Raw genomic sequence first — 8,258 nt, 5'->3', positions numbered from 1 at the left:
CTTTGTTCGCCCTAAGTTGGCAGGGTATGCCCAGACGTGGATCCCTTGCTCATTTTGCCACTGGTTTCAAGCTAGCCTGGTTGATGACGGCTGATTAGCCAGAAACAGGTGCCAGTATGCTTGTTTCCGGTCCAGGGAAGACATGGCTTGGCGGTTCGGGCTGGACTGTTCCCATGAGGCACAGGGTCAGGCTTATTTGCATATGGCCAAGTCTGAACTGGGGTGGTGGAGTGAGCTAAAGAGTGATGATGATTAAACCCAGATCAGTTGACTGGGGGTGATTGTTTGCAATGTTCATCCCCTTTGGTTTTGCTTCTGGAGCAGACAGCATAAACGTGTTCATACTACAGCCAAAGTAGTACAAAAATGGGCTAGTACGGGAGTGACACTCTGTATTTTTATATTTTATTTATAGTATTTTTAATTCTACTTGAAACTGTATGTGCATCCGTGGTTGGGAAGATGTGCATGCAATATCTTGCCAATACCAGTATGGTGTTTTAGTAACAAGTGATACATTGCCACCGGAAGACATCAGTGTCATGCCACTCAATTGGCTTGGTAACTCAGTCAGGGCACTCAGACTGCCAAAGGTCAGTCCTGTATTCCAGGGTGCGCATTACGCACACCAGAATCTGTAGTTAAACGGGGATGAGGAGTGCTTCTTGTGTTGTGAAATGTAAAGCCACGAAGGGAGCTAATCCTGGAAACACTAACACCAGGAAATATGTTTAAAAAAATGGAGGATGCACAAAACAAAGCTGGCAGCAATCCACGATCTTGGCATTCTACTAAATTTAACTTCGCCCAACTTCATTAATGTAAGTTTATCTACTACTTTTTCCTTGCCATGGGTGACTTACACTGAGTGGTTCAAAGAAGGATTGCTTAGGCTGTATTTTCCAAACTGCGGCTCGTGACCCACCGGGTTGTGAGCCAATATTTGGTGGGTCACGAAAGTCCAAGAAATAAATAAAGATGCCTTTAAATTCTGTATTTATCTTATCACATTTGGGGTGCTTCAAAGACCTAGATCAAATGCCAGGCTACGTCTTCTGGCAGATTGGTGCTTAGTTTTATTTTAACATGGGAATTTGTGTTTTTCAAACTCAGCTCACTTTCCAGTCAGAGAAAGAAAATTAAAATGAATTATGTGACAATCTTGCTGGGGTATTGAGAGTGCGAAAGGCTGTAGGATGTAAGCACCTGTAAATAAACTCTTTAAACATTCAGCAGTTCAAAAAGCAAAAATGAAACAAATTTTTTGAAATTCTAAAGTGTGATGGAAACAAAGATGCTTATAGGCTCAAAACAAATCAAGACCCTACTTCTTGGCGATTATAAATATTTGCTCAAATCCAACTTCCAGACGTTATCATTTGTGTTCCAAATAGGTTTATCTGTAAAAGTAAATGTCTTCAAATGTGATAATCATTTCAATGGAAACTGTGCTGTTTGTTAATGGCAGTGTGTTACCATACGATGCTTTTGTTACATAAAAAAATCATCTGCCCCATGTCCATTACAGCTAGGTAGCTCACAGACGTTTGCCATGCTAAACAGTGTGTTGTGGTTCTACAACGTTTGGGACGCACTGGCCTAAAGCACCAATGAGGCACAATGAATGCTTTATGAACCAGACGTTTAACCAAGGGTTGAAGAGCTCCTTAAAAGTCTAAGACAGGATTATAAACAGTTCATCAAATTTTAAAAGAGGCAGCCTCAAAATTAGGCCTGGGAGGTGCCCCAAGTCTCTCCTAAAGTAAAGGATCCAAGAACCACTAAAAGCACTAGGCCCTGATTGATAAATATTTTTAATAAAAAAGGCAAAATAATAGCCGATCTTTACAATATTTTGCATTTATGTTACTTTTAATGCACACAATTCACAATCAGCTATCACATGCACATCCAGATTTTCTACAAAAAGGAAGCAATAGAAAGAATTTAAACCACGCCCTTCATGGTCTAAGATGCCCAGATCCCAGTCTCCAGAACCAGACAAACTAAGTCTTCTCCTCGCTCACTCGCTTCGGTCTTTTGGTTCTCGATATCGCCACTGGATATACTCAAAAAAATCTTCTTCGCTGTCCACAGGAAGCGACTCACCAGCGATTTCATTGACTCCTATTGGGCGGATGTTGTACTCGTTCAGGGTAAACCCCTTCTCCAGGGCATGAGTTCTCATGTTCTTATTAAAAATATCGCTGCCAGTGAAGTAAAGAACTCCGCAGTAGTACTGATCCTTGATCCTTGGGAATTAACCTGATGTCTAACCTGCGATATGAATTCTTCACTCCATTTTCTGCTTCTAGCTGGCACACCCCCATGAACTTAGTGTCTCCTTTAGACAGAGTGTCTGTGATGAAGCCACACTTCTCTAGCTGGTCAACAACTCTATGTAGAAGTTTGGGCTGTTTAATGGTTTCAGAAGTGAAGTCCGGATGGGTAAGAAGAACGGCTATATCCCCACTCAACTCTGCACCTCTTCTGAAGCTGCCGCACACAGTCGCTACGTACTCAGAATCCAATTTTCTCACTTGTTCCAACACAATCTCCTGCATTTGTAACATCTCAGTCCTTGGAATCCGCTTCTCAAAGTCATCAAAATATTTTAGACCTATCCGCTCGTGATGGTTCAGCTTGTGCTCGCTCTTTTTCAAATTTTCCAAGGTTCGGATTCCCTCTTCGAATAGCTTGCGAGCTGCTGCAGGGCCGATTCCAGTCACTTGAGTCAAGAAATTGATTGAAGAACTGGTATCATAATTTCGAATCTTTTCCAGGTTCCGCAATTTTCCAGTCGTTAAATACTCCTCAATCTTTTCAGCAATTTTGGCACCAACTCCTTCCAGTTTCTTTGATTCATTTCCATTTTTAATCTTAGTTGGATATTTGGAAATAACAGATGCTGCTTTCCTGTAGGCGTTGTACTTGTGGATTGCTCGATTAACATTCCTCTCATAGTTGGCAAGTTTTGTCACTTGTTATGTGTAATAAAGTAGAGGGAGTCCAAGTAGTTCAGATAAGCAAGTGTAGTTTATTCAGCCCCAGCCAACAGTCAGCTAACAACTGACAATCCTGGAATTACCAGTACTGAGAACCTTGGTGACATATGGTTCCAAACACTAGGTTCCAACATGGAACCAGAATATCTAGAAAGACAAGTCATCACACTTCTCCCTCTTAAACATTAAACAGGTTTACACGTCCAGCAATGAAGCAGGCAACAGAAAGATAAAAAACTCAAAGAAGAAACTACCTAGACATAATCACGCAAGTGAACAGGAGGCCTGCATACCCTCACACTCTTGCGAGAATAATTAGTATGCAGATCAGGAACAGCAACAACATCATCGCATTTACCTTTACCCCCAAAATGAGAAACACGACTATTGTTCCAGATACGACCATCCTCCGTCTTTACAGCATTTTTGAAAATTTTCACAATGGTTCTAGGAACAGAAAACTTCGACTAGTTTTGACAGCCAACAGGAGCCCTGATCTTTACTATCTCCCCCACTACAAACTTCGAATCCTTAGCAGAATTTCTTCTATCCACATATATTTTCCTTTTCCTCTGTAGTTCCAATTCCCTTTCTCTCCATGTCCCCACCTCATTATTTTTTACACCTTTGTCTGCAATCATCCAGGCAGGACATAAGTAAGTGTTAGGTGCTCTACCCTTGAAAAGTTCAAACGGAGTTTTTCCTGTAGTTGAGTGAGGAGAGAATCGATATGCCGAAATTCTATTCTGTAACTCCTTTCTCCAGTCCAAATTGTTGACCCTTGCTAATTGAATGCTTTCCTTCAAAGTTTTGTTGAGTCTCTCCAAAGCACCATTTGCCTCAGGGTGATACAAAGAAATTCTCTTGTGAACAATGCCACACTTACTGAGGTACTCCTCAACTTTCCCTGAACAAAATTGTGGTCCATTGTCGGAAAGAATGGAGTTCGGAAAACTCTCACGTTTAAAGACAGACTCCAAAAAAGAAATAACAGACTCACTTGTAATCTCCCTTACCAAACTAACCTCAACCCATCTAGAATACAAATCCAATAGAACCAGCATAAATGGAGTTTGGTGCTCACCATGTAAAGGCCCCACAATATCCACTGCAATTTCATCCCAGGGGGACCTAGGCAACCTCCTGCAAACCATTGGAGAAGACCTCGTCCTCAAAACTTTATCACTTGCCTGACAAGAAGAGCAATCCCTAACAGTGCGTTCCACCAACAAATCGATACCAGGCCACCAGAAGTCCATTCTTATGCGTTCTTTCGTCTTTGAAATACCCAAGTGTCCCTCATGAGACATGTCAACCAGAATACTTCTGAGATTAACTGGTGGAACCAACCTAGTACCTCTCATGAGTAAGCCATCCACCACTGCCAACTCATCGGCAAGGTTTCTTTAAAGAACGAGACCTACCACCTTCCAGCAATTTAATGACCTCCTTCAACTCCTCATCCTTACTCAGCTCTTCTCTCCAAGCATCTTCTTTCACCGCCCCCAAGGTAACGTCACACACCTTTAAATCACCCTCAAAATCGTCAGCCAAGGCTTCCTCACCATTCTCTACCACATCCACCAACCTTGACAGACAATCTGCCGAGACATTAGTTTTCCCAGGTATGTACTCAAACTTGAACACAAACTCCTGCAACGAAATTACCCATCGCCTTATTCTTGCAGAGATGGAGTCCAGCCCCTTTTTTTCGAAGACCTCCTTTAGCGGTTTGTGATCAGACCTGACGGTGAAGGAGGAACCCCACACAAACTTTCTGAATTTATTCACAGCCCAATATATACCTAGTGCCTCTTTCTCTATGACAGAGTAATTCAACTCCGCCCCCTTCAAACACCTCGAAGCACAAGCTATCAGGACCTCCTTGTCCTTCCTCACCTGTAACAACAAAGCACCCAGACCCTTGCTGCTAGCATCTGTTACAATAAACGTCGGATCCCCTGGAACAAACGCCTGCAAATTTGGTGCATTCCTCAGATCCATCTTCACCTGATCAAACTCTCTGCTACACTCTTCAGTCCAATTAAACACAGCATTCTTACACATGATTTTCCTCAGATTAACAGTCTTATCTGCAAAATTTCTGACAAACTTATTATAAAATTCCGCCATGCCCAAAAACGATGAAACTTCTTCTTTTGAGCATGGTTCCTTCAACTTTTCAATTGTTTCTACAAGATCCCTTTTTGGAGATATGCCCTTCCTTGAGATGTGGTGGCCCAAATAATCTAACTCATTGACACCAAACTTGCACTTGCTCTGACGCAGAGTTAAACCAACTTCCAACATTTTCTTCAACACTAGGCAAACCCTCTCATCATGTTCCTGTTCGTTCTTACCAGAAATGAGAACATCATCCTGATAACATCTTACCCCCGGTATTCCTTTGAACAGATCTTCCATAATTCTCTGGAATACCGAGGCTGCTGAAACCAGCCCAAAAGGCATTCTTAAGAACTTGAATGCACCCATTGGAGTAATGAAACTAATAAGCTCTTGACACTCTTCTTTCAGCGGAACTTGGTGATAGGCAGAAGCCATGTCTAAGGTGGTAAAATAGCATGCCCCATCTAATGTAGAAACCAACTCCTCTATCTTCGGCAAAGGGTACTTGTCAACTATTACCTCTTTATTTAAAGCATGAAGGTCAACACACAGCCGAATCTCATTGTTAGGCTTCCTCGCGACCACAATAGGTGCGAGCCACTCAGTTGCTTCTACTGGTTGTATAACCCCAGTCGACAACAACTTCTCAATCTCTTTACCCACAGCATCTTTTACACAAAGTGGAATGCGCCTTACTTTAGCAGCAACAGGTACTGCACCCAACTTCAGCTTTATGTTGTGATTGTAACCCTTTATGCATCCTAGTTTTTCACTGAATAACTCTTTAAAGTTCTTTATAAACTTGCTCTCCACATTGTCTACAGCCTGTACTTGAATAACTGGACGAGCATTTGGATTGAGACTCACCCCCAACCTTGCTTGATGCGACCAACTCAACAAATTGTCTCCCCTGTTTACCACATAAACTTTTGCTTCTGTATACCTTCCCATATATTCAATGCAGTCAAAAAAGTAACCCATTATTTTTATGGGATGTTCTTGATAACCTGTTGGTCTTATATCCGGTTTACACAAGGACTTATTCTTTCCGAACGCATTCTCAAACACTTCGTTTGAAATAAAGGTGACATGTGAGCAAGAATCAAATTTCATCAACACACGTGCTTCTCCAATCAACACATAATCAGAAGGATGTTCCACCACATCATCATTAATCTGAAAGCTAACTAACTTGGTCTCGGTCTTCATTTCTCTCCCTACTCTTGTTCTACAATTTCTACCAATGTGCCCCTTTCTTCCACACACATTGCAATTGAATTTAAGGGCAGGACACTCTCTCGCATTTGCCATATGCCCACACCTCCCACATCTGTAACAAGTTCCTTGAAAAGGAGTTGTGAATTTCTTACTTGTCTGTGTTTTAGAAATACCACCATCAACCTCCCCTTTCAATTTTTCCTCCTCACACACCTCTTTTTTCTTCTCATCCACTCTCTTCACAGCCTGACACACCACTTCTTGTGTTGAAGAACTACTTGGCTTTTCATCCTTTTTCTCCTTGCTTAGTTCTCCCACGCATTTTAACATGTGTTCAACCCTTTTTGCAATACCTACCACTTCTTCTAGTGCAGGTTCATCCTTTAGCCACAACTCTTCCCTTATTTTATCACTCACACACCTCAAAACAAACTGATCCCTAATTCGTTCTTCTACCAAAACCCCAAACTTGCAACTTGATGCCAACTTTCTGAGCGCAGTAATGTAGTCCTCAACACTCTCTTCCTTGCCTTGTTCTCGTAACCCGAAATAGTACCTTTCCATGATGGTACTCACTTTAGGAAGATAGTGTAAGTCCAACTGTCTAGCACATACCTCATACTCATTCAATCCTCTTTGATCTGCATGTGAAAGAACTGGAAGTGTCTCCAGAATTTCCTGACCTTCTCCTCCCAGACAATGCATTAATAATGCATGCTTCCTTTCGCCACCCAAATTCGCACCACACACCCTCGCATAGTTTTCAAATATTTTCTTCCACTTTTTCCACCTAATCAGTGGTTCCCCTGGTTCCATCAGAAAGAAAGGAGGCGCAGTTATATTCTGCATCTTGCAACTCCTATTCACCTTAATATACCTTGACTTTTTCTACTTTTATAATTCACCATCAAAGTACCTCCACCCTTCTCTGATATGGTGTGCCTATCACCGTTGACAGGTTTGTAGTCACCCACTCAGTTGCAATTGTTTAGTCTCATCAACACCTCCAGTCGCTTTTCCAGCTATGCCCCTTAGTCCAATGCTCCTTCGACTTTACTCCTTCTTCTTTTCCACTTTCCTCTTTTTTTTTTTTTAACAACAAGTCTGTTTTTATCTCAAATATGAACTCCTATAATGTCATTTCCCAAAATACCATTTTTTCTGTCGAAACGCCGAATTCCCTGCCTTCCTCGTTGTCTTCTTCTTTATAAATTCGAAAAACGACAAAAAACAAATTCAAAATGGCCGCCACCAATTCCAGAAATGCACTCGGTCTTTTTTTTTAAGTCGATTGGCCTTGTTTTTTTTTTAGTCCGACCCAAAATGGCCGCCACACAACGATCAGACTTCTTTCTTCAGCTGATCGGCTTGTTTCTTTTCCTTTTTAAAACGCTCCCATTCAAAGATGTCTGCCACTTTCCTCCAACAAACAGTCTTTTTTCTATGGGAATTTACCCACGAAAATCGACGTCACGCTCAAACTCCGTTTTTCCTCCTTTTCCTTATTAAATCAAAGAAAAGAGTCTACCTTTGTCGATTTTTGCCGCGTTTTGGTCTATCTCTTCAGTATTTACAGTGTTACCTTCGTTTTGCTGTAATCCTCCTCTGAAGATGCTAATCCGCTTTCCTTCTTCCACCCAGCAGCCAAGTGAGTGTTTTTTCTTCTTTTTACTTTATACCTGTTGTTGAGGCTGACTTGCACACGCAGACCTTTCCTCAAACGTCGCCAGTGTAATAAAGTAGAGGGAGTCCAAGTAGTTCAGATAAGCAAGTGTAGTTTATTCAGCCCCAGCCAACAGTCAGCTAACAACTGACAATCCTGGAATTACCAGTACTGAGAACCTTGGTGACATATGGTTCCAAACACTAGGTTCCAACATGGAACCAGAATATCTAGAAAGACAAGTC

The 8,258-nt window shown here is 41.7% G+C and overlaps 1 pseudogene; it reads right to left on the bottom strand.

Moving 5' to 3' along the window:
• Positions 1-1,809: 1,809 nt before the first annotated feature.
• Positions 1,810-6,914, bottom strand: LOC144828171 (DNA polymerase beta-like; annotated as a pseudogene).
• Positions 6,915-8,258: the final 1,344 nt, after the last annotated feature.

Source organism: Lissotriton helveticus, chromosome 4_1 (assembly GCF_964261635.1).
Source record: "Lissotriton helveticus chromosome 4_1, aLisHel1.1, whole genome shotgun sequence".
Taxonomy (NCBI): Eukaryota; Metazoa; Chordata; class Amphibia; order Caudata; family Salamandridae; genus Lissotriton; species Lissotriton helveticus.
The sequence above is the reverse complement of the archived record's forward strand: the minus strand, read 5'-3'. Positions and strand labels throughout refer to the sequence as shown.